This window comes from Leucopleurus acutus (assembly GCF_964270905.1).
Source record: "Leucopleurus acutus genome assembly, chromosome: 10".
Lineage (NCBI taxonomy): Eukaryota > Metazoa > Chordata > Mammalia > Artiodactyla > Delphinidae > Leucopleurus > Leucopleurus acutus.
The window spans coordinates 86,923,290-86,951,146 of record NC_139153.1 but is presented as its reverse complement, the minus strand read 5'-3'; the positions used below and the strand labels follow the sequence as shown (position 1 = coordinate 86,951,146).

Genomic DNA, 27,857 nt, shown 5'->3' with positions numbered 1-27,857 from the left:
TGCCAACTGCACATTAACAGGGGTGCTTGTTGGAACTGTGTTAACCATTGTGTTGCCATTTAAACAGGAAAAATCCTCATCACTGTAATATGTGTGCTGCTCTTTACACAAAATAAACAGGAAAAAATGTTGATGAGTAAGAAAAGCAAAAGAAGTAGGAAATATATCTTTGTCTCTGTTGTACACTAACCTAAGTCAATTTGACTGCTTAGCCAATATCAATTTTTAAAAATTTTATCTGATGTTTTTGGTAGATGCTGGTAAACTCCAGCGTTAAAAGGAGGGGCAGTGCCTTATTAAAGAAAGGAACTCTTATTATAAATTTTACCAAATGTAGTAACATTTATTAGTAAACAGGTACAGAAGAGTCATATAAACTGGTCTGTACTTTGGAGAAGACTTTGCCCTTGGTGCATGGGACTTCACCTTGAGGGAATGGCTATTCCTAACAGCTAAGAATAACTAATAACTGACTGGCATAGATTAGCGTTAATTAGCAATATGTTTAATACATATATTTAATATATTCTGATAGTTACATATTTAGTAACGTATATAACACTCGATTATTTTAACATAAATAACCAGATAGACATAATAGTTCCAAGTTGAAAAATTTTTCATGCGGGGGCATAGTTTGACAACATAGCCGGGAGTTACCATCTAACTTGTGAGAAGCATACTATAAATGAAAATAAATAAAATAAACTTCCTTAAGACTTCATGTTTTCTCTGTGTGACATATCACTGTTTCCCAAGACTTAACAAAATTAACCCTGAACTACAACATGGGGAAATAGAATGAAGAACACAATTCTAGTGTCAGCCATTATTTGGAACTGGGGCCTGAACCTAGATGAATTAGATATTATTATCATCACTTTATTATTAACGTGACTTTTTATATCTGAATTGGTCATGCTAGGCCCATAGAAAAGTCCAGAAAATTGAGAAAAAACTTGCTGAGTTATCAAATAAGATGACATGCCAGATTTTTGGCAATTAGCGGGCAGGCTAATATCAATAGATCATTAATGTAACTCATTTTTATAGAAAAATAGTTTTGTAAAATGAAACATCCAAGCAAGAAGATCTGTGCTATGGGAAGGAGAATGGAGAGTAAACGAACCTTCATTGAATGCCTATGTTTCAGACACAGTACTAGTGTGACCACATATAATCTTTATTAGACTATCTCTGTGAGGTAGGGTATATTATTCTCATGTTTACGGATGACGATACACTGTGACTTATGCTAGATAGACCTACTTACATGTACCAAGCAATTATACTGTAAAATTAAATTCTAAAACTTTTGACATGTAAGTTTTTAGTGACTTTCCATCATGTAAATGCAGTTGTACTCTAACTCTGAAATTGCCAGTTTTTTTCTGGGGGTGGGGGTGGGGTTCTGCGGTACTTTTCTTTTCTGGGCACTATCTGGTCATTTTGTCCTGTTATTATTTTTGTATCCTTGAAGAATGTAAAGATGGTGTTTTCATGAAAATGAATATTGCCTTTTCTTTGACTCAGGATGGTTGACTATAATGCTGTCATTATACTTATGTTTAAAACGCTCATTCATCTAGGCACTGAGTACTTGCTGGAATCCATAAAAAAGTATAACACCTACCTTCAAGGAGCTTATCTTTGCCTGGAAATTAAGCCAACTTCTTCCTTAGTGAGGAACAACTCTAAATATTGTAGCATTGAAATTGATGGGTCTCATCTTAGAAGGCTTTCTTTTTTTTTTTGCACTTTACTCATAAGACCACCTGGAAACCAAGAGAGTTTATACATGTTATATTTTAATTGACACACACCACCAAAAGCTTGTTAATAGTTCAGAAGATTAGTGAGTGTTGATGTTTACCAACAAACAATATCCTTTGTAATGGGTTTATGGAGAGAAATAAAAAGTTGCGGCCTCACTGCTCTGACCTGCTCCTCCCTTTTACAATATTGATACTTGTTCTGTAGTCACTTATAACCCTCTGTTGTGGCTAATTGGAAGTTCTTGGTCTGACTACTAGCTTCTTGCTGTGATAAATATTTAATCACAGAGGGGGAAGTTCCTTTTTTGAGAACATACATTGGTCTGTAACTCTTGAAAACAGAACAAAGGGCACTGTTACCTGGAAGGCACCTTCCTTCACTCCCTGGTCCAGGGTTGAGAAAGGTCCACCTAATTACCTCTGCGGAGAAACAGCAGTCTCCTTCTCACTTACTGTCTGACATTTAGACATTTCTCCCCTCACCTCTTCCCACTGGTGTGAAAAGGAACTGAATACAAAACGAAAGTCCACTTAGCTAGCACGTTTTCTCTCCATCACAAAGTTACGCCGTGGATATGTGGTATGTCACTCTAACTGTGTCATTTTTCTCTCCAATTAAAAATAATGGATGCTTTTGGCCTGTCAGCCTGCACAATGTTCCTGTAGGGAGAAAATTAGTTGGTATCTCCACAGAGCCATTGTCCACTAATTTGAAGTTCAAGGTCTGACTGCGATCCATCTCCATGTCCCCCCACGTATCAGAATGTCACTAAGAATCCGCACTTCCCATGGGAAGACTCTGACAGGCATGATTACACCTGAACCCATCTTTCCTGGAACAATTTTCATGCAAACTGGGAGTGAGAAAAGATTATCACATCTTTCAATTACTCAACTATATTTCCTGGAAGAAAGTCTTCTGAATTTGTCAGTAGCTGCTTCATCACAGGGATGTTAATATATTTTATTGGCCAATTTTCTGTGACAAATGCATTTGAGAACACACCCAAAAAAAGCTCTTAATATATCAGGTATTAGAAGAGAACAAAGGATATACAGCCACCATTGGTCAAAGGAAGCTGTGTGTGTGTGTTCTCTTTATATTTCGATTCTCCAATACCTAGAAGAATATACAAGTTTTCAGTTTGCCCACCTTGGGACAGTTGGGCTGCCAATTGCTAGTAGAATAAATGCTGACAACCTGAATGTTGGGAACAAATTACTGAAGAGGTGCAAAAACATTTAATTAAATCTTGTAAGCCAGAAATAAATTTTAATAGTTAAAAACATTTCATTCCTCTTCAATTACACCTATTCAGCCTTCAGGGTTTTCTCTTTGAAAGAGTGCAGTTGCCAAGAGAGACAACTTTCCTTGAAGGGAATTGTGTTCTGGGTTATATTAGCTACTGTTTGGAAACTACCATTCTATCCCCATCTCTAAAGACTGTAAAATATACATAAAAGGAATATAAAAGGAAGAAAAAATTATAATCAAAAACATTAAAGGGATAGAACTTAAATTATTTCATGACATATTCATTAACCCCAAACTTAGAAGTATTCTACTAACTAGAATACAGCTAAGAGGGCATTCTGAAGAGGAAGAAGCTGTGTATGCTAGGCTACATTTTCTGAGATTTCTTATTTTCATATTATGCAATATTTTCTCATTATAGTTCTTCAGAAATTTGTTTAGGTATCTCCAGGATATAAGCTACAATAAGTTCAAATATATAGCATGAGTAAAGACAAATTTGCAATTAGAAAAGTATTTTTTCCCTTTAATCATTAGTTTTTTTCTTTTACATATTCAGCAAATGTATTTAATATGTTTATAAATTCGCAGTTAAAATGATACTTCCAGCTTACTTTAGTTCATTTTAAGATTGTATCTTAAATATATCTTTTTATTCCTAAGAGTTGCTGAAAATTATTTTAAGGAGTACCTGCCTAGTATTTCACTTTATCTGACAGTAGGTTGATTTCCATTTTTTTTTCGTAAGTATAGATAATTTGGCAATTAGGACATTTGTACATATGCATTCCATATCTTCTTGAGCAACTTCTGGAACTTCAGATAAATATCCCCATATAAGAACTAACACATCTAAAATCTATCTCTCTCAAATTATTTTCCCATTTAGTTTATTATAGAGTATTGAGCAGAGTTTACTGTGAAAAAGAATAGATACACATATATGTATAACTGAATCACTTTGCTGTACACCTGAAACTAACACAACATTGTTGTACAACTATACTCCAATATAAGACAAAAATTAAAAAAATAAAATAAAATCTATCTCTAAGTTACCCGAACAATAGCTTTGGAAATTAGGGGCTTGCTACCTCAACTACCACCCCTAAAAACATTGGAAAATTTTGTCAAATCATTAGAAGATGATAGCTTAGAGAACAATTGATTTTTGGATTTGTTCACTAATTTCATTAGTTTTAACTGACAAGAGGAATTTCCTGTGTGAGAAAAAAATCAAGTAGCACTTCACAGCAAGCCATGGGATATTTTTGTTCTATGAGTCCCATGAATGCACATCAATTAAGCTAAAAATATCTAAGGGGTAGGAGCTGGAGGAACATGGGACAATAAATCTGTGTAGTTCAAATTTTTAAATTTTACAGAAGAAACTAAGGCCCAGCTAAGATAAGGGTCTTGTGTAGAATTTGTTTCCTTCTTCCCTGTCTAGTAGTCTTTGGACTATAACGATACTTCTTCTTTAATAGAAGGCAAATAAACTACAGCATTTGGGGGTAGAAATAAACTCTGATTTTAATTGTGATTAAAACACCAGGCTTTGGAGGCCATGAATTAAGATAAATTTAATGTGGTGTTATAGGAAATTTGACAATGAGTGTTTAACATAGTGATATGTAAGAAATTTGACATTAACTGGAATGTCTTAATATCATTCAATTCATTAATCATCACAATTGAATTAATGTATAGTACCTTGTTTTGGTTCCAAGATTGACCTATGGAGTACAACCAAGGTAGAAAAATGAATGTGATTAATTGTTGATTTTTTTCCCTTATCTTTCAGGAAAGCACTTTAGCCTCTGTTAAGCCTGGAGAGGGCAAAACTATTGTTGGAGGATGGTGATTACCAAAAAAAATTCAAGTATGTAAAGGAAGATGATTCAGAAGATGTAGAGAGGTGACATATTACTATGAAGACCAGAATAGGAAGCGAATTTGAAAAGAATCAGGAGGGACTTAGGTTAGACATAACAAAATATAGTGTAATGTATTTGAAACATAATTTCATGTTATTTTAATGTGCTATGAAAATGTCTTCCCAGAAGAATTGGAAAAGGCAAAAGGGAAAAAAAGACACTATCAGTCTAGAACATTAATGTAGATGTCTACATAAAGAGAAGGTAGTGAATTCTGAATTCCCTTCCGTTCCTAGAATTTAGATTATCATTGACTTAAAATGCAAAATCTTGAGGCTAAACCATCTCTCTCATGACTTCACATATTTAAACTAAAAGCAGTAAATCATATGCAGAATCCAGTACAAAGTCGTTTAACTTGAAAATAGAAACAGAGTGATCTCTACTGTTTCAGAAATTGGTTAAAATAAAAATGGAAAGAAATTTATGTGTGAGAGAGTTAACAGGAAAATGACTTATGGCATATAAATGCAGATTTGTATGATACACACACACACGCACATTCAGTAGATGGATTTGTAACAAAGAGTTTGGGATGGCTTTTAATCTTATTTTAGTTAGATGGGATATTGAAGTACATTATTTTGCAAAAAGAAAATCACATTAAAATAAGACCTTTGAAATGAGACTCAAATTTTTTTTTAGATTGTACTAAAGTTAGATCATATTTTATATGATACCAATCTGTTGCAATAGCTAACATTGCAAAGGGCATAGAAGTAGAAAAATTTCAAGGAGGCAGTTTTTTTTTTTTTTTTGGCTTAAACAACAGAAATTTATTTCTACAGTTTTGGAGACTGGGAAGTTTGTGATCAGGGAACCGCATGGAACGTTCTGGTGAGGGCCGCCTTCTTGGTTTATAGACAGTGCCTTCTTGCTGTATCCTCACATGGGCAACAGAGAGCAAGAGATCTCACTTGTGTCTCTTCTTTTTTTAAAAACGTATTTATTTATTTGAAGTATAGTTGATTTACAGTGTTGTGTTAGTTTCAGATGTACAGCACAGTGATTCAGTTTTTTTTATATATATATATATATATGTATACACATTCTTTTCTAGATTCTTTTCCCTTATAGGTTATTATAAAATATTGCGTATAGTTTCTGGTGCTGTACAGTAGGTCCTTGTTGATTACCTATTTTATATATATAGTACTGTGAATTGATATATGTCATCTTTTCTTTCAGATTACACATATAAGCCATATCAAATGTAAGCCATATCAAATGTTATTTGTCTTTGTCTGGCTTACTTCACTTAGATAATCTCTAGGTCCATCCATGTTGCTGTAAATGTCATTATTTCATTCTTTTTTTAATGGCTGAGTAATATTCCATTATATATATATATTATATATATATATATACACACACACACACACACACACACACACACACACACATCTTCTTTATCCATTCTTCTGTCAATGGATGTTTAGGTTGCTTCCATGTCTTGGCTGCAATGAACATTGGGGTGTGTATATTTGTTTGAATTAGAGTTTAGGGAGACAGTTCTTTAATGACGTGAAAATTTTCTGGGCTAACTTAGGATTTTGTTTCCTCTCTCTCCACCATTACCCCCAATATCACTCCACAATGTGTTTGAGACCCCCTGTTCCAATAAAGTACGATACAGTTATACAAATACGTGACAGTATGGAATGACTGGAAAGCTGTATTATTTTCCTACTGCTGCTGCGAGGGATCACAACCTTAGTGGCTTGAAGCAGTATGAATTATCTTATAGTTCTGGAAGTCAGAAGTCTGAAATCAGTCTCATGGGGTTAAAATCGAGGTATCGTCAAGGCTGCATTCCTTTCTGGAGGTTCTAGAGAAGAATCCATTTCCTGGCTGCTTCTACCTTCTGGAGGCTGCCCATAGTCCTTGGCTTCTGGCCCCCTTCAATGCCAGTAATGATGGGCTGGGTTCTTCTCACATCGTATTACTCTGACCTCTTCTTCTGCCTCTCTCTTCCACTGTTAAGTACTCTTGTCATTATCTTGGGCCCACCTGGATAATGTAGGATTATCTCCCATCTCAAGGTCAGTGATTGGAAATCTTAATTCTACTTGAAACCTTAAAAGTCTTCTGTAGATTCTGGGGAATAGGACATAAGCATCTTTTGTAGGGGGGGAAGCGCATTCTTCTACCTACTACAGAGTCAAAATGGCGCATACACAGAGAATTGAATTCCATTATTTATAAATTAGAGACTTTTCTTTGCCTCCTCAACTTTAGATAAGATAGATTTCCCTTTTGCAGTACTTTCTTTGTGTCAAAACTAGGACAGCTGAGTTGCATTTTAGCTGGATCCTCCAATCTCAAGTCACTTGCTAAATGACATACCCGAAGTGAAAGAAAAGAGGAAATTTATATACGTCCTGAAAATGACCCTTTTGGGAACATTGAGTTCCCTTTTATTTACTGACTTTAAAATGCATTGGAAAGAAAGATGATACTGTGGGCAAGGAGGGTATGGGAGATTCCAAACAAGTAACACTGCTGTAAAAGTGAAAAACTTCTATCCTATTAAATGTGTTGTGAATTTTTTTATACATGAAGTAAAAGGTCAAGAGTCTCACAGAATTAATTATGGAGCAACACACACACACACACACAAACCAAGAGGAAAGGAAAAGTGAACATCTGTGTTCAATTACTGTGCTAGGCAGCACTACCAGTGGTCATCTTTGTGTGAGCAAATGATCGATAACTTGATTCATGGAAAGAGCACTATAAATAAATATCTCTGGTGGAGATAAAAATAGCTGATCCACTTTTACATTGTGGTTTTCTTGTTTGTTTCACTGGTGATCCCCCAGGAGTCCCAACCAGACTACCACACAGATTAAAATGCTCTTTTAAGTATCTTTGAAAAAGCTTTAATGCCTTCCCAGTTGCATTTCAGTTGACTGACATGTCATGTCACATGAGATGATGTGACATTTGGACCTTTTATGATTGAGGGCCATTCATTAAATTGCTTAGCAAACTTTATGTTCCTGATTCTCTAAACAGAGAGGGTTTAGCCAAATATTAAAGCATGGATGGTTCTATGAGTAATTTATTAAACCTGGCTTTAACAAGTAGGATAGAATGTCATACTGAGTAGTAAGTAATCTATCTATAGTCCACGTCAGAACATCCTAGATGGTACCATTCTTTAGCATTCTAGGATAGTACCTATCCCAGCATTCTTAAATCCAAATGCAGACCCATTGTCAGTTTCCTTTGAAAATTCTATAGCAGTCAAGACAATTTTTGAGTGTTCTATAAAATCAAATAGATTCATGATCAGGGCTTTTTTCCCTCCATATCCAAAGAAAGATATAGTTATGCCCAATGGCTTAGACTACGTTATTCTCTTTTATGACCTCCAGAGGAGTTGACATTTCTGAAACTATTTACAGATACTACATAGTGTACATTTCTCCCATTCTCCTTAACTCGATATTGACCTATATTCAGTGTGTACGTAAGATGCAGATCATACTTTAAATGTGTGATGCTCTCTATGAAGGACATCCAAAAACTAATGTTTAAAGTGATATTGATGTACAGTCTAAGAAATAGGGGCAATTACAGAGTTGAGGCAAAAGTCACATATCTGTATCCTGGATAGTAATTTTTGTACAAGATTTACATTTCTATTTGTAAAGTTTAAATTCTAGAACAAACAGTAAAATTTGGTGAACAGTACACTTTCAGTAATTCCACAAATTCATCCAATGACATGTTCTCAGGTAAAGAAGGATGCCAGTGTTTCTTTCATGTGGAAAATATTTGGGGGCATAGGCTATGAGGAGCATAGAAAAACATAGCAAACTTGTGTTCATATAATTTCATTTCGTCTTCTTTAACATAGAATGAAAATGTCTTGGCATTTAAATCTAAGACAGATTGATAAAATAAAAGTGCCTTAAAGTAGTTATTTAAGATTTAGCATCTGCATAAGCTCCAGAGTAAAGTCTGTACTCAGAAGCATCCTATGTTTCTTGAGAGGGGGGGCTTGCATTTCCTAATGTATCCCCCACCAGCTAAACAAAAACCCACGTTGTTTTCAGAAAAGATGTATTGAACAGTAGTAAAAATTAGTGATGGGCCAAGATAAATTCTGGATGTCCTTTTTTTCATTGCAAATTACTCATTACTTTCCTCCCTTGCAGTAAATTCAGGGTATAGTTAAAGAAGCCCTGTGTGGACTTTGGTTTTGTCCACTGCACTCACCATTTTGTGTTGGGAAGTCCCACGTCTTTAGCATGTTAGACATTTATTACCTAGGTAAGGTCTGGTCCATGTGCATGGGCCTGTACAATCTCAAAGGGCAAGACCTTGGAGTTATGCCCTTCCACTGGACTGAACATGCAGTGGTGAGATGCAAATATAGTCAACTCTTGCTCAAGAAACCATTTGATTGTGTTGAGCATGGCAGTAACTTGGTCCAGGTTTCAAAGGTCACATTGGTTGGTAAATTCCACGTACTGAATTTGGGCTGAGTTCCTGCTGCTCAAATGTGTTGACTGGATGTCCCTTGGAGAAGTAATAAGGGACAGCATTACCATGTTTTAGTTTTTGAGATATTGGGGAGCGAGGAAGGTTAAAGAAATAAAGGGAAAGGAAGACAGAGAAAAAACACCGATGCAAATGTCAGTTTTCAAGGTGTTTAAAGTGTAAATAATGAATATGGATAATTTGGCTGTTTACACAGCCTCAGTAGATGCCACATAACTTACTGACATTCAGCCAGTCCCTATCAATATAAAGTCATAAGAAAAAAAATATCTTGAGGAGTTAACTGCACAAATGCCTGCAAACTGTAAGCCATACCTCGCACTGGACAGCTTTGCCCGTTAATCCTCAGGTTTTTAACAGGGTTATGACTAGCTAAAAATTATCCTTTCATTGACACATAGGGAGGGCTGCCTTTAACACCTCTTATCTTTCCTGAAGTATAGGTGTGCTTTCCAGGAAGAATATCTCACATATGCAAACCTGGGTTGAAAAAGTAGGTAATTTGAAGCAGAAAACTGTACGTGTGTATATTAATAAAATCATACCCTTGAGTTGTGTATGTAAGTTGTGGTTTAAACTCCAAACTGAATCAAATATTTAACATTTCAGTAACAAAAATGCTACAGCCTCTGGATTCTATTCCTTTATGTATTCATCTATCTATCATCTATATCTGTTTCATCTCTCTCATATTTACTTGCTACTACATCTAAATATTTTGTGCCTTTAGTATATTAACATAAATTAATATCACAAGTTATGTCTGAGCTTCAAAACAATCTTGTAAGATAGTTATTTCCTCATTCATGAGGAAACTGAGTCTCAAAGAAGTAAGTAACTCACCGAAGGCCACACAGATAACCAGTCCCAGCCATGCTGAAAGCCGTCTTCCTTCCACAAAGGACAGCCTGGCCTGAAGCAAAAGAATGAAAAGATAAGTCTCTTCATAAATGTACCTAGACTTCAGTTCTCTTAGGGCAAATTCACTTTTTGTCTTGATTCATCCAGATCAGCTTTTTGTGAAATCAAAATTCACAGGATACTTGCCAACTAATTCCTATTTGTGTCACGCTAGGACAATCTGGCCTAAGAGGCTTATGATATAAAATTACTATATTGTTAGAAGACATTTATGAAATAGATTTTCCCTCCTACCACTCTGAGTGGAGAAAAATGACGTGCCATCAGTATCGACACGCTCTTCCTATATACTATTATTCCTGGACCAGCTTGAAGGGAGGATACAATAAAGGTTCATTTGTTACATGCCTACAACAATAGATAGGTTTAAGTGGCCTTTCTGTGTTATTGCATTCACAGCAGATTTCTTACTGTGTGATATAACATGATATACACAAGCAAGGAGCAAAATTCCCAATGTGGCTTATCTTTTTTCTGAAAGTGACATTAAGCAGTATTATGTTTCATTACTTGTCTGAGTTTCTTATTGTTTTCATACACTTCATGGTAAATGGTGAGCCACTGTTCATTCCCAACTTGTTTTTAATCTGAACACAGAAAAAAATTCGGCAGCCCTTTGTATGCCTTATCAGAATCACTCAGTCATTCAAATGGATTTTTAAGACACTTGTCCCTTTCCATATTGTGTATTATATTAGTTTGTTTTCCTGAATCTTTCTTGTATATAGGTTTAACTCTAGAAAAAAAAATACTCTGGAAACAAATCATTTCCCAAAGAATCAACTGGGAAATCTTTATGAATATTTCATTAAAATTATTTCTATTCTGAAAACCAAAACAACATAAATTATCAAATAGTATGATTTACATCTCAGTACAATCATTTTCTCATGCTGTCAATTTTCTTTTTAGAACCTCTGACTGGTAAATATTGTTAAAAGCACATTTAGTTTAAATCAGGATAGGTGAAGTACAGCTGGACAAACATTTAGATGAAGTTGATCAATGATACTATCGTATATAATTTAGGTAAAAGTCCTTTGTAAGCATAGATCCTTTTTCTCTTCTTTTTTTTATTGAAGTATAGTTGATTTACAATGTTGTGTTAGCTTCATGTGTACAGCAAAGTGACTCAGTTATACACATATATATATTCTTTTTAATGATATATTCTTAAACTTCAGTTATTATCTAAAGTTGCTGCTCAATTTGATTGTGTAGAGTAATTGTATTAACAAAACAATAGACTGTATTTACTGCTGCAACCCTCTGACAATGGGTTTGCTTATATAAATAAGTCCAGACATGCTGGGCTCAGGGGGATCACTGCCCATAAGTGATCAGTCTTCAAGTGGAAAGAGCTGACAGAAGATGCCAAACTCTCTGCCCCTGTGTTAAATCAATATTCTTGAATAGAAAGTTAAAACTCTACCGATCTGCCTAGGAAAAACTTCTGCAGCAAAAGCTTTACTGTTGAAAATGATGAAGTATGGGTTAGCATTCACACACCCATGCATTTTTCATTTTCAAGGAATCATAAAATGCAGTTTATGATTTTCAGCAACTGGCATTGGGAATTTACTCATGTACTGCATACATGTATATCTAGGAAGTAAAAAAGAGTTTGAAGAACACTGATCAAAATACAGTGTCACAGTACTTCTTATACACCAAACTAAATGTCTTCGAACATCATATTAACCATCAGCTTCAAAGAAGGATAAAATCAAAGCTATTCACATTGGCATAAAAATGAATATATATTTGCTTGATTGGTGTCTCTCTGGTCAAACAGATGACTCAGCCTAGTGTGCCAGGCACCCAAAGAGGAGGACTGATCAAAAGACTGTGTTTTGGGTCAGTTAGCCGGGTGGTGGTGTTAAAAACTTATACAGTTGGAAGGAGAGTGATCAAAAGTGAATTAAAGAGCTAACACACGAAATCAAGGCAGCAGTTATCAAAGAGCCAAAACGAAGGGAGCTTCAGTACAGAAAGCAGAGAATGAAGACAGAGACCAGAGTCAAGTCCAGGCCACAACAAACGGGTGTTCCCCGCGTCTACTGCACGAGAGAGAGCCATTCGCCTGGTAGACAGAGTGATTTGTGTGACGTGGGGATTTTGAGCCTCCCAACCAAGTCCTGGAAGGGAAGGAGAGAAGCTGCTTCTGCATAAACCCACGCTGGCACTCGTGGTCATGCACACATATGGGAGAGGATGCTCAGACACACTCACTAGTGCTTGCCGGGGCATGGCTGTGCCCTGTGCTGCCACATACTCTCAGTGCTCCCTGTTGGCATCTGTCTACCGCTCTCCAAAGCCCAATCTCCACTGGACAGTGGGAGAGTAGAGCCAGAAGCATCCTACCACCCATCGTTTGTCTGCCCTGATATCCAAGGTAAGATATCAGGTAAGATGAGCAGGTAAGATCATTTGTGAGAACTTATGGTGGCTATCCCCAAGGTTGAAAGTGACCCCAGCACAGAGCTGTTGAGGGTGATCCATAATATACTAACTTAAAAATGTTTTATTTGAGGAAAGGGGCATCTTATGACTGTATAAACTAGCAGAGACTTGGGTCAAGTTCATGGTCGCTATATCCAGGAATAGGCCAGAGGTCCTGATATGGATAGAAAAGATGGTAGTAATGGAATATTAGGCATTCATTGCCAGGAGCAACTTAGATGTGAAAATCCTTCCCTCAAGGGCTTTGCGTCTCAGCTCTGCACACTGCACGACTCTTTGTTTATTGTTGTTTTATTTGCTGCTCTTTAGATGTGCTTTCTCTTACCCCCAGGGCTTTGACACATAGTCTTCCTTCTACTTGGGGAGTTCCCTCTGCAACCCCTCTCCCTTACTTCCCTACATAGATTTTTTTCCTTCTCTACTTAATAAACACATACACATTCTTTAGCCTTCAGCTCAAACGGACTGTTCTTGGAGTGAACCTCCCTGACAGGTCATGGAGGTCTAGGACCCTTCTTACGGGAACACAGAGTCCTGTTCCTTTCTTCCTCACCAGTTTGTCACCACATGTGTACTGAGTGGGATGTTCATGGTTGAGATTACAAGGAGTTGCAATTATTCATGATAAAATCAAGGCAAGATCATGAGACTGCATGGATGGGAGTGGGTGAAGGACAGATATCTGGAAGTCAAAGAATGAAAGGCCAGCCTAAAAGAGTCACCTCTGTGGATATTTAACTCACCAAGTATGATGGCAAGACGTGGGACATAAAGATAATGAGAAAGGAGCTCAACTTTTCAAGGACTGAAGTATAGTAACTTTAGAGGGAGTATATGTCTGCAAAGTAGGGGAATGGTGGGTATTGTCTGATGGCAGGAGGGTCCAAGATGAGTGACTGCATAGAAGAGAGAATGAAAATGGTCTGAAAGTGGCAACAAGCAGCAAGGAAGACACCTGTCCCACCAGTAGACCCCACAGGTATGAGTGACCTGGGACACAAACCATGAGAAGCTTTGAAAAGGTTGTAGGGAAAGAAGCTTTTGTAAAGAGGCAGGTGTCAGTTAGAGCAAGAAGACGGAATGAATATTCAGAGAAGAGGTGAAAGATACGTGGGATTTTTACTCATGATTGACTTAGGGTTCCAGAAGCTCAGTGAATTGAGTTTACAGTTTGGGAAATGATAGAAGTGGTCAGAAAAGGCTAAGTTTGGAGTAATAGGATTAGATTTCAGGGGATGAGGGGTGATCTACAGTCCTGAGCTTCTTTTGGTGACCACTATAAGCAGAACAAGAAGTGTGATGAGATTAATCCATTAAGCCTGGTGTGCCCTGAGTTGCCCCTTCCTCTTTATCCCTGTTACATCTTTTACGATCTGCATATTAATCCTCATCGCATTGTGATTAAATCAGTATGTTTTTTGCCTCCTCATAAAACTGTGGTAACATGAAGATGGGAGTCAGGCCTTCCTGACCCTTTGTATCTCTATCATCTGCCATTTTTATTTGCATATTATATGCCTCCACAACCCATTTAAAATAATCAGATAAAATAATAATACAATTGGATAGACCATTTGATTCATTCTCTTGCCTTTGAGTTGACTAATATCTGAAGTTTCTACTGGATAGAAGATTATTTTCCCAAAAGAGGAAAAAAATGGATACATCTTGACTTACTATTTAAGATACTTAAATGTGGAAATGAAAACAATCATTTGTTTATTCAACAAATATTTATTGAGTGTCTACTATGTACCAGGCATTGTTCTAGGCTCTAAAAAAATATAATTTTTTAAACAAAAGAAAAACATAGTTTTTACCTTCATGGACCATAGTCAGGAAAACATAAACGTATGAAATAATTATGCTAATAAATGTTAAATTATAACTATGATAAGAGCTATATAGGATAGTTTATGGAAAATTACTGGGTGTTTGGAAGTATTTACCGGAAGTTATAGGCTTGTTTGAGGATGGCGGGGAAGCATCAATGAGGAAGTGGTGATTTAATGAGTTTTAAAGGAAGAATAGAAGTTACTAGACCAAGGAGACGGATGAAGAACAAGCACAGTGAGAACCACGGAGCAGAAGGAAGGTCACCCATCAGGCAGACCTTTGTACGATAGTGAGACCTTGGCCCTTTATCCTAAGTGCAGTGACAATCTGTTGAAGCCAAATCTTCATAAAAATATCTCAAGAGTTAAAATTTATCCCAGTAAAGATCTACTTCATATAAGTTAAGACGGTAAAATGTTCCACATTTTTATTGTACCAAGGACTATGTTGGGCTCTAGAGGTAAACATGTGAACAAACATGGTCCCCTGACATACAGAAGGGCACACTCACGTGCAAGAAAAGATACGGAAACATTTATAATCACAATATTCACAAGCATTTGTAATAATAGAAGCATATGTAAAAATCACAATGAACAGGAAAGATTACGTCTGAGACTCTGAGGTTTGCCAAAGACTACTCTGAGCACTTGGTCTCTGGGGAGGAACTTGAAAAATCAACAGGGCATTTTCCAGACAGAGAGGCTGATGCAGCAAGGGGACAGCATGAGCAAAGGAATGAGCATACAGAGCAGCATGGTGTGTACCTGTGTGGGAGTTGGGAGGAAGTGGCTATAAGTAACTTAGTATTCCGAGAGCGAGGAGTACACGGGGTGATAGCAGATGAGGCTGAAGGGTTGTACCTGGGCAGACCATGATGGGTGTTATTTGCCATAGCATGAAGCTTTTCCTAAAACAAACAAACACAAAAGCAAAAACAAAAAACTGTTGAAGAAACATAGTTGGAAGGAAGAGGCAGGTCAAGCAAGGTAATCAGTTGTAACAGGGAACATGGATACTATAATTTTCCTTCCCCTTAGGCAAAGTTGCTGCACATAGGACATAGGTTTACTTTGTTCTGGGAGCTTCAGAGCCTTTCTGTGTCTTATTCTGCCTTCTCTAGCTTCCTCTCTATACTTTTCCCCACTCCATCCTCTCAATGTAATTAACTCCTATTCATCTTTCAAAACCCAGAACTCTCTGGGGCTTTGGAAAGAGGTGTGGAGTGAGAGAGATACAGCCTCTCTTTTTGCGTTTCTTTATCCCCTCTGAATGCTAATTTCACATGCCTAATTTGTTCACAGAACACCTGAAATTCTTCCATTGTACTCCTATAAATAACCACCCATGGGAATTGTAATGGCTACAGAACACAAACACTGACTTCTGATTGTCTACCAAATGGACGTAGGGCATGTCTGTGATCAAACCACTTCCCAAAGTTATAGCGGCTTGCCTTCACAAGTGAACAATGAGAACCAGAGGTATATGGGGAACTCTTGCAATTGTTAAAGGCGTATAAACTACGTTAAAAAAAAATAAAATACAAGCTTTCCGTCTTGAGATGTGTTACTTCCTTAACTCTCAGTTAGCCTCATACCTTAAAGGCAGGAAGGAAGAAATGCAATATTGGCAGAAAATTCACTAGAATTGGCTGCGAATGATGTGTTTCTGGCACTCTGAGATACTTAACACCTTTCAGAATAGAGGAAAAAATCGCTTTGAAACGTTTCAGCAAGGCACACATGGAGAATATTCTTGATCAAGACAAGCTGTCAGCACTGTATCTTACCACTGCTGCTCCCCTACCCATTTTCTTCACTAAATATACTGTGTTATTCTCTCATGCGGGGTCAAAAGTCTAAGAGTCAGCTCTGGTTTCTGCCCTGTCTCAAGTAAATTTATTTGCAAATGATATAGGAAAAGAGGTTTGCTTTTTTTTTTTCCCCAAAAGAAACAAACATAAAGATATGCTTGGGCTGGTATCAGTATTTAATAAGGCAGGTGAAGATAGCACTACATCGGCATCATTCCAAGGACATACACATCAGCTTAAAAAATAGACTCAAATAAAATAAAATGTTTCTTTTACCTCAGTCAGGCTCACAGTACCTCTCTCTTTTAGAGAAGTATCCTGAAACGTTTTACTATACTGTAGTAATATTTTGATGTCTTGAGTGTATTGTGATTTCTTTTAACAGGGATACACCTTAACATAGTCAGAACTTAAACAGAGTGTGTTGGAGTCCATTCATGGAACTAGACCACACTTGTCAGAATGATTTGTCCAGAGAATGGTAAGCAGCACTTCAAATCTGAGCTGATAGATTTAGTCCAAACCGTTAATGCCAAACTTTTGGAAAATGATAAGCAGGTGGGAGTACTCAAATCAGACTGGATACAACCTGATCTGTTTGGATGAGCACTTGTGATTTAAAGTAAAAAGAATGTTGGACATGGTATCAGCAGATCTGGATGTGAGTCTGAAGTTGGTTCACTTATTAGATGCGTAATTTTGAGCAACTCATATAACCTCTCTGAACTCCAGTATTCACAGATGTAAAATGGTATAATAATACCTATCTCAGAGTGGTTTTGTGAAGATTAAATTGCTTTATTTTATTTTAAAATTTATTTTATTGAAGTATAGTTGATTTACAATGTTGTGTTAATTTCTGCTGCACAACCAAGTGATTCAGTTATACATATATATACATTCTTCTTTATATTGTTTTCCATTATGGTCTATCATGGGACACTGAATACAGTTCCCTGTGCTATATAGTAGGACCTCCTTGTTTATCCATTCTATATATAATAGTTTGCCTCTGCTAATCCCATTAAATTGCTTTAGCATAGTGAAGTGTCTAGCAAAAGCTTGGAGTACAGTAAACTTTCAATAAATGATTGTAGAATCAAAACTGAATGAATGAATATTGGGAAGCATGTGTCTTTCTGGACAAAACTGAGACAAAAGTGAAGGGCAATGGCTGAGAAAGGTGACCAGCCCAGGCCAAACAATGTGTTAAAGTCCTGATCCAGTGTTTACAGAATGCCTACTCTATCTCAAGGTAAGAAGAGTCTTTCCCAGATCTGACCTTGAGTTCTCAGTGTCATACTGGGCCACTCAGAGCCCAAGGAGCCTCCCCAGACTCGTGAAATTATCTGTTTCCATAACCAAGAGAAGAGTTTGCATGGAAAAATGGAAAAAAGAGTTATTGCTTCAACGCTTAATTGAATGTAATTCAGTCTTACTAACAATGACTGAATACTTGAATTGAATACTTCCTATGTGCAAGGACTATATGAAAACCAAGTGAGTATGTATGTCAATAAATGTTTAACATAATATTGTACAATGCAAAGAAAGTTTATGCTGAAACAGAATAAGTAAAGTTTTATTTGTTCATTGAGATAAAGAATGAAGGAGAAAGGTTGGGCTTTTTCTTGTAAGCTATTATGTGTGGAGAGCAGAGGTCCACATATAGGGAGATGTTCAAGAGTAATTAGAATTAAGAGTTTGGAGCAACTGAATGGAGACACAACATCACAGAAAAGAGCTTGTCCTACGCAGTCATTTCCATTGTGTCTCTGGTGCTCCCAGCTCCCATTTTTACTCCCTTTATCCCTTTAATTTTTTCTCTTTTTCACCTAGAATTCCTAGACAACAAATGCCTGCATTTGTATCCTGCCCGGGTCTCTCTGATCAGAAGGGAAACCTATTCTGTAAGGTCAGGTAGATTAGAATTAATCCCAGGGAGAATTTGTACTGTATAAGAAGAACCACTGGAATGGAAAATGAAATGAAACGACACTTCATAAATCTCCACAAACCCAGTGGTTCTGAGTGAAGGACAGGTTGGGACAGAACGCTTTCTACCATGGCCCATGGGTAACTGGCTGCTTCTCCAGACGTAGTTCAGCCCTGTGCTCTCCTGTAATGCTGGTTGCTAAAAGGCACTGGCTTTCTTGGAAGGAGGGTAAGGGTCAAGGGGAAAATGAAGCCATTGAATGCTCAACAGAATTTGCTTGCACCATTTTTAAGCAGCAAGACCCCAGATGGACCTGAAAGCCATAATTGTGAAGAGGTTTCCATAAGGGGGTCAGAACACGGTGGGTGTCTGTGGCCTCCTGGGTGCCCTGCAAGGCTGTGTATTGGGAGTTGAGGGAGGCAGAAGGGATCCACGTAGACAATCCCTTCTGAACGTTAACTCCACTTTCCAACTTTGTTCACGTAATGCCTAACACAAAAAAACACTTTACGTTTCTATAACAGGTTGAGATTCAAACAAGCCTTCACTTCCTGCCCATCACTGCAGTATTCATGTATTTCATTAAACCACTGCCACTTTTTCTCCAGAGGATTCTGGGTGAAGTGACAGCTAAATATAATGGAGCATAAATCAATAGGCAAACATCTGCTCCAGGGGCCTCTGGAAGGAAAGGTGAGGAAGTTTACATACACATGTAGACTCTCTGTAGCAAGACTGAATTTATCGCAACGCTCTCCACATCCATTCGAGAGCCCAAGAAGTGAAAAAGTCACTTCAGTGGGAAAGGGGAAACCCTGCTTCTTCAGTGTCAGACCTTCAAATCTTTGCAACAGGAAGCATTTCATTAAAGTTATTCATAGTTATCTAGCAAAAGAAGTAATTTTGTGTTTGGGGTAAAAGAACATAACCTAAAACATATATGAAGAATCCTATTTAACATAAGAATAAGCTGTTAAAGATCTGTTCAAACATAATCAAGGTTCTACTAAGGAAAAATAATACATGAGACTGTATGACTACAGCCCAAGCTTGAAACTCAAATCTCAAGGTTTAAGTTTTCTTTCCTTCTTTTTCCTTCCCTCCTGGTCTCTCTGCCCCCACCCCCTCTCATAAAAGAAGACAATGCAGGTTTTTAAACTACAATCCTCACAATTAATTTATGATTATTTTTCAGCGATACTGCTAAAAAATATTGTACATTTATTTCATTTCATCAGTACGCTAAAAAAAATCACTCTAAGCATTAGAGATTTTTCTTTCTGGATTATTGAAAATGAATGTTAATCCAATGGGAAATTGCAAACATGATACAAGGTAAAGGTAATACATCTTAACACATGTTGTGCTGGTGTGCTGAACCATATGAGTTGGGCTCGCAGTTTTATATACTTCAGGTATAAAAGCCCTCTGTACATTTGCTAGGAAATATGGAGGCAATTCAAGAGGGTGCTTTGCTGCGGAGCATGTATTTTATGTACTTGTCTCCCTAAATCTTGCCAGTAGTTACTGGTTATAAACCTCAGGGTGAATTTGCAATAGAATTTTCTGTCTTTACTAGAAAATCAAATTGGCAAAGCTCCTGCCTGGTAAATACTGTTTGGGGATTACCCAATCTTAGGGTTGGAAATAACTTTGGAGTTTATACCTATGATTATTTATTTTAAAATCAGGAGTATGCCAATATTATAAAGGAGAGAAAATAAAAGTCCTGCAGGCTACATATCATAAACAAGGAGAAAAGCTTTGCTTCACGTTCCCATATTGAGTGATGCACACCTGTTTTTACTATTATGACTGCCTTGACTCTCACAACCATCATATGTATGTAGACTCTTCGGTAGAAGATCAGATTTAGGGGGTACACCTTGGTTCCAATCCAAGGCTGTCAAATCCTGAAGAAGTTATTATTCTCTGATTTGTGAAGTATGAAACTTATCAGCATGATTTTTGTGGTTGGTAAATGTGATATAATACAATATGTGACGTCCTGATCCAATGTGGACCATGAGACTGTTGGTTCTTATACCCTGCTTAGAAATTGTAATTATGTGATGTGATGGATGTGTTAACTAACCTTATTGTGTCAATCATTTCACAATATATATGTGCATCAAACCATCACACTGTATACCTTAAATATACACTATGTTATATGTCAGTCATACCTTAATATGGCTGAGGGGGAAAGACAATAAATAAATAAAAACACCGATTTCACATTAAAAAAAGGAAATCAGTCACATTTGGTCTCAAGGCACAAAAAGGAAACAGTTCAACAAGCAAATGTTGAGCACACACTCTGTGCTAGAAAAATGTGCTAGGTGCTAGGGATGTAACTGTGAAGAAATAAGAAGAATTAGCATTTATTTAAGAGTGCTGGACAGTAATCTAGACATTCTGCATATATTAAGTCCTTGCCCTTCGGGAACTTACAATTTGGTGGGGATACAGGTGAGAAAATGAGCCTATGCGGTACAGTATGATGAGGGCTAAGGGAGAGTTTGCTCAAGGGCCTGGGGCAATTCATCAGAACTCAGGAGGAGCAGGAAGCCTTCTTAGACAAGATGGCATTAGTGTGACCTACTTACGGGAAAGAGAAGCCTTTACTTTCTGAACTTTTGAATGATAAGATTAAAAGCCTTAGCATTAGAAGCAGATTGCACACTCTGCCCAAACAGTCACTGGATCATTAGAGTAAGAAGAGGAATTGTGTGTGTGTGTGGTGGACAAATTGATAGAGAATAGATAGAGAATGCCCAACTGGCAGTCAATGGTATGGCTTCATATGGACAAAATACATCCTGTATGAACCAACTAAATAACCACTAAATGAATGAATGAATAAGAGAAGCCCTAGTAAACAAAAAATTACAGTTTTGGAAGAGAAAATAGGTAATATATGCCATTTGAAGAATGACTGCCTGTTCTGGAAGCAAGGCCCATAAAGTCACTTAAACATCATAAGCAAGCTAATGAAGCCCATGGCGAATGGTATTGCTTGTTCACAATTCTTTTGTTTGCTCCCCACCCTTGCCATGGCTTACCTGCCCTATTGTCTTTGATCTTGACCATAACTTGCTTTGGCCGATAGAAGTCATCAGACTTAGTACCATGTTTAAAAGTAGAGGTTTTGGAGTCAGCCTTCTCTGAGTGATACCTTAATTCTGCCACTTCCCACCAGGTAACCTTGGGCAAATTACTTCACTTCTCTAGACCTACCTTTATTTTTTTTTTCCCATTTTCACATAACAATAGTAGTTTTTTCATAGGATGATGAAGATTTTGATAATGTAAATAAAGTATTTAGTACAGTTCCTGGCAAATAGTAAATTGTTTAAAAATTAGATAATCGCAACATGATTATAACTCTTCTACCTCTACCTCAGGTGAAATTTTCAGAATATTTCATCCAAATTTCTTCTTGAGTCCATTATATTTCTTGTGGTATTTTTGTGCCGCTATAACTTTTAGTATCCTTGAGATGGTGGCACCCTGAGGAAGTGCCTGGACTTCTACCCTTTAATTTTGGTTAGCCCGTAAGAACCTGGAAATCCTTGGTAATTTAAACTTATTTAATAAACAGTGCTAAAATCAAGTAATAGTTAGATGGACTCTTGAAGAGACCATAATCTCTGAGGTTCATTTTGGATTGCTGCTGCTTTAGAAACTCTGCAAAGGAGAAAAAAAGTGGCTATTGCTTTCTCCAATGGAAAATTTTCCTCTGGCAAATATACTCTGGAATTGCAAAGCACCATTTAATTTCACACAATGTCAGAGAGAAATAGTATTAGCTCATTTGGCCCTCCATAAGAAACTATTTTTTCTAAGATCAGGTGTCTTAATGATTAAGGCTTTTTATTAATGTATATTTCTAGGCAGCCTCATGGAGCCACTACAAATTCAGATTATGTTTCAGAAACATGGGTGTCTTATAATAAAGATGTTTTCTTCATGAGGTAATGTTCCTGAAATACGTGCTGGCTAATCCATGATCCACTAAATCCATGAGGTAATGGGTCTGAAATACATGCCATAAACCACAGAAATTTCTTGATGGGAAAACTGGACGTGGACTATTGCATTTCTCTGTACGTTAGGGCAGTCAGAATGACTGAAACATTTTTTTTCTCTTTTCCCATTTTCTTTCACAAAGATAGACAAAATTTACACTACCAATTATTTCAGAAGAAAAAGTCATTTATAAAACTCTTCCCACAAAAAAAGGAAAAACAACAATTTGACAGTTTGAAATGTGGCACAAAGTATGTTGTGACAACCTCTCCACTCCACATGCACACATTTAAACCATTAATATGAGCTCTTATCTGTTAATTCAATTACAGAAATGAGAAAAAAAATCTTAACTTTGAAGGAAAAAGCATTAATATGAACTCAAGACAACTGATTTAAAAATACATATATTTTTCCTTAGAAAGAGTCACTCCCTTAACAATGAATATTCTTTCTGGAGGCACAAGAATGAAGCTACTTTACACACAAACCTATAAACATGCAAACACATATACTTCAAGACTCTTAGTAACCAACTGGTTTAAACCCTTCATTTCATAAATGATGAGACAAAGAGCTAAAAATGTTAAGTGCCGTCTGTGGTGGTTCTGAAATACATCCATAATTTATGTTTTGTAAGCTTCCCTCAAGAGATGGAGCCTAATTGTTCTGTTATTGGAGAGTAGAACAAACTTAGTGACTACCTTCTGAAAGAATAGAATGTGGCTGAAGTAACAGTACAGGAATTTTGAGCGTAGGTCACAAATGGCAGTGAGACTTCCTCTGTGCTTACTGTCCTGGATTGCTTACTCTGGGACAAGCCAGCCACTTAGTCTGTGTCAGTGAAAAGTCAATGGAATGTGATGAGCAGAATTCCAAGATGGCCTCCAAGCTTCCCACCCCCGGTGTACACATCCTGTGCGATCGCCTCCACTTGAGTGTGGGCAAGACATAGAAATATGTTTGGATATTACTCTCATGACCAAATGTAATATGGAAAAGGTGAATGGGTAGTTACTCCCATGATTATGTCATGTTATTTAAGCCTGTCATAGCAGGCAGTGGAGAGATTCTTCTGATGCCACGTGGCTAGGACCTGAAAACAGCCTGTAGGAGCTCAGAGAGATCTCTGACTGACATCCAGCAAGAAGACAGGAACCTCATTGCTATAGCCATAGGAGCTCGATTTTGCAAACAACCTGGATGTGCTTGGAGATAAACCCTGAGCTCTAGATGACAACATAGCCCAGCCAACACCTTGATTTTCAGCTTCAGAAGAGAAACTAAGCAGAGGACCCAATCTAACCTGTATCCTGAATCCTGACCCATGGAAGCTATGAGATAATAAATTTGTGTTGATTTAAGCCATTAAGTCTGTAGTAATTTGTTACAGCAATAGAAAACTAATACAGAAGAGAACTGAGGTCTTCTGCCAATAACTATATCATGTGAGTGAACCATCTTGGAAGTGCATCCTCCAATGCCAGTCAAGTGTGCAGCCCTGCTCAACCTTATGAGAGACCTTAAGCTAGAACCACCCAGGCTAGGCTGCTATATTAGTCATGCTTTTCATATTTTCTGATGTTTTGGCATCTTGAGGGCCCTAGCTGGCTGGGGAGAGACTAGCTAATTCCTAGCGATATTAAACAACATGCCTGCAAACACGAACACATTTCATATGCAAACCAAGCAATCCTGAGTCCATACCCCTAATTCCCTCCCCTTTAACTACCTCCTTCATGTAACTCTCAAACCCCAAGGCAACATTTCCTCTGTCCTAAATCAACCCAGGGCTAGGTACCAGACGACTAGAGATTACCTCTACAGTCCAAAACCCACTGACATTATTCTACTAGTCAATCCTAAACGTATCCCCTGCCTTTTCCACAGGAAATACAATAAAGGCTCCACACCATACTTTCTCCTTGTCCTGTTACTGCCTCCTGACTAAATCTGGAGCTTCTCCATGTAGCCCTGCATGGAATGACTTACCCCACTTCTCTTGGGAAATCAAAGTAATAAATCTTTCAGTTAGCCTCTCTGCGTTGTCACTGGGTCCCCTCCATGAATGAAAACCCCGTTGAGTATTATTTAACCCAGCAGCTCCCTAATTTCTAATCCACAACACCTATGTGAGATTATCAATATTTACTACTATTTCAAGCTGCTCAGGGGTAAGTGGTTCTTCAGTAATAGACAACTAACACACCATCTCTGCCCCTATTCTTTGGCAGAGCCAGAGAAGACAGTCCAGGTTCCTGATCCTCCCAGATGTAGGTTGAAGTAGCAAAAGAAGCATAGCCTCTGAACTCGGACCAATCTTAATTTAAATAAAAACTCTGCTGCCTATTTTCCTTTTGAGTTTGGTCAAGTTCCTTTAATATTACTGAGGCTCAATTGCCTCATCTTTAAAATTGAAATAATACTTAAATCTTCAGTATTTTACTAGCAAGATAAAGCTTATAAATGGCTTTGCATGAAGTTCAGTAAATACTAGTTATTTTTTCTAACTGGGTGTTCTCTCCATTGTCGTCGTAAAATCCAGAGTTAATAGTCAATTGCTAATACAAAGACATTTTGTCAGTCCTAAGATCTCTGACAAAATTTCTTTGTGTAAGCAACTCGTATTTGAAGATAATGTTAAAGGACTATGACAGAAATCAGAAGAAGGAAAATTATAAGAGATCAATATGCATATGAACAAAAAGACAAGTCACCATCACCATCTTGAAACGTTTCAGTATTCCTTTGAGTATCTTTTATAATCCTGGGTTGCTGAAGTGAAAGGAGCCAGGTAGTTCAAACAGAGCCCAAGCATCACTTGGGCATTGCTTGTGCCAGAGCATCACTGTTTCAAAAGGAAAAAATGTTGCAGAGGAGGTAGAACACTGTGCTCTCATTTTTCCCCGTATCTCCTATCTGTTGATAAGAACTTCATCCCTATCTTCCTATCTTTTCAGTGATCTACGCTTTTCGGAGAGATATCCTGGAATAAAAAAATGGATAAATGCCAGGCAGTCTACTTATATATTCCTTCACCTAATAAATCATATCAGTAAGATGTATCAAAGATGACTCTCAAGGAGTTTATATCTAGTCAAGAAGGAAGTTACAAATAAAAGTAAAAACCATGAGATTGATGATTAAATCCCAAATGAGTGGTTATTTTGAAATGCAATATTCTCTAAAATCTTAATTAATTTGGTTATTTGTCTTTTCTTCAATGCTGGAAATATGGAAATAATGAAACTCTCTACACTATATATAAAATCAAATTTTCTCTCTTTTGGTTTATGCTATAAAAGAAAATTTTGCCTAAACAAATGCCAGGTTTTATAGTTTTGAATTTAATGTTTAGTTTTATGATCCATTTTGACTTGTTTGCATATAATATAAAGTGTGAATATTAAATTGTTCCATCACCATTTGTTGAAAAGCTACTCTTTCTCTATTGATTTATTGGGCAACATTGCCAAAAATCAAATGACCATGTACATTTGGGTCTGTTTTTGAACTATTCAGTTTCATTGATCTATGTGTCTATCCTTATGCCAATACCATATGGTCTTGATTACAGTAGCTTTATCATACGTCCTGAAATCAAGTAGTGCAAAGCATCTAGTTTTATTGACCTCGTTAAAAATTACTTTGGCTCTTCTATGTTCTTTGTATTATCAAGTAATTTTAGGAATCAAATTGTCAATTAATTATGCAAAAATTATGTGTTGATGATGATTGGTATTTTTTTGAATATAAATATCACCATGGGGAGAATTGTCATCTTAGCAATACAGAGATTTCCAATCCGTAAACACAGTCTATGTCTTTAATGGTTTGAATCTTCTTTAATTTCTCTCAGTAATACTTTAAAATTGTAAGATACATGTATCACACATTTTTTAAAGGTATCCCCAAATTTTCATGTAGTGATGCCATTATAAATGCGTTTAATTTTAGTTTCCAATTTTTCATTACTAGTAAATAGAACTGCAGTTGATTTTTATATAGAGAGCTTATATCCTGTGACATAGCTAAACTTACTTATAAGTTCTGGTAGGAGCTAAACTTACTTGTAAGTTCTAGTAGCTTTTATTTAGTAGATGATTAGGTTCTTTGCAAATAAATACAGCTTTATTTCTCTTCAGAATCTGTATACATTTTATTTCATCTTCTTCTCTTATTGCCTTGGCTAGGCCCCCAGTACAAAGTTAAAAAGAAATAGTAGGAGTGGACATCTCTGCCTTTTTCTCAATTGTTGGTGGAAAACATACAATTTATCACCTTTGGGAATGGAGTTAGCTGTAGATTTTTTTCATAGATACCCTTTATAAGGTTGATGGAGTTCCCTATTCCTAGTATAGATATTGAATTTTATCAAGGCTTTTTGCATATTTATTGAAATAATCATATGATTTTTACTTTTAGTCTATTGATATGGTGAACTACATTGGCTGACTTTTCAAATATTGAACAAACTTTGTTTTCCTGGGATAAACTCCATCTGATCATTTTATATTATTTTATTATATGATGTATTATATTATCATTTTATATCATCTTATTATATTCTGCATGCAATTTAACTGTATTTTCTTAAAATATTTTTCTTTATTTCTGAGAGATATCTGTAGTTTTATTGCAATGTATTTGATTTTGTCAGAATAATTCTGTCTCATTAAATAATCTGAGAAGTGTTCTATTTTCTTCCATTATTTTATTTTTTTGGGAAAGCGTCTGTTTAGAAGTGCAGTGTAGTGTTGTTTCTCCCTTAAACGTTTGGGAGGAACTACTAGTGAAGCCGGCCGCCCCTGCATAGTTTTTGTAGGCAGCATTGGTTTCTTTGGATTATGAATTATATTCCTTTAGTAACTATAGGACTATTCAGATCACCTATTTCTTCTTGAATGAAATTTGATAGCTTGTTTCTTTTACAGAATTTGTCTATTTTTTCTAAATTATTGTATTTATTGTCTCAATTGTTCATAATGTTGTTCATAATATTCCTTTATTGACTTTTAATGTCTGTAGAATCTATAGTGATACCTTTCATTTCACTTCCGATATTAGTAATTTTTGTCCTTTTTCTCTTGATTTGTCTAGCCAGAAGTTTATCAGTTCCACTGATTTTTTCAAAAATCAGTTTTGCTCTCATTGATTTATTCTATTTAGTCTAGAAAGCAGAAGTTTTAATTTAATTAATCTCATTTAATCTTCATTATTTTCTCTATTCTGCTTGCTTTGAGTTAAATCTGTTCATTTATTTCTACCTTCTTAAGGTAATCTCTTAGGTAATTAGCTTCAGATCATTATTTTCTGTTCTCAGGAAACATTTGATGATGTAAATTTCTCCCCTCTTTTTTTGGATTTCCTTCCC

The 27,857-nt window shown here is 36.6% G+C and overlaps 1 long non-coding RNA gene across 1 annotated transcript in view; it reads right to left on the bottom strand.

The window, feature by feature from the left end:
- The window catches only part of LOC309967720, a 159,255-nt gene that overhangs the window by 11,206 nt on the left and 120,192 nt on the right, over nucleotides 1-27,857 (bottom strand). The window contains exons 4-5 of the long non-coding RNA XR_014326528.1: nucleotides 10,323-10,392; nucleotides 1,634-1,775 (exon numbers count right to left, since the gene is read on the bottom strand). This is a non-coding gene — a long non-coding RNA (uncharacterized lncRNA). The remainder of the gene's footprint in view (nucleotides 1-1,633; nucleotides 1,776-10,322; nucleotides 10,393-27,857) is intronic.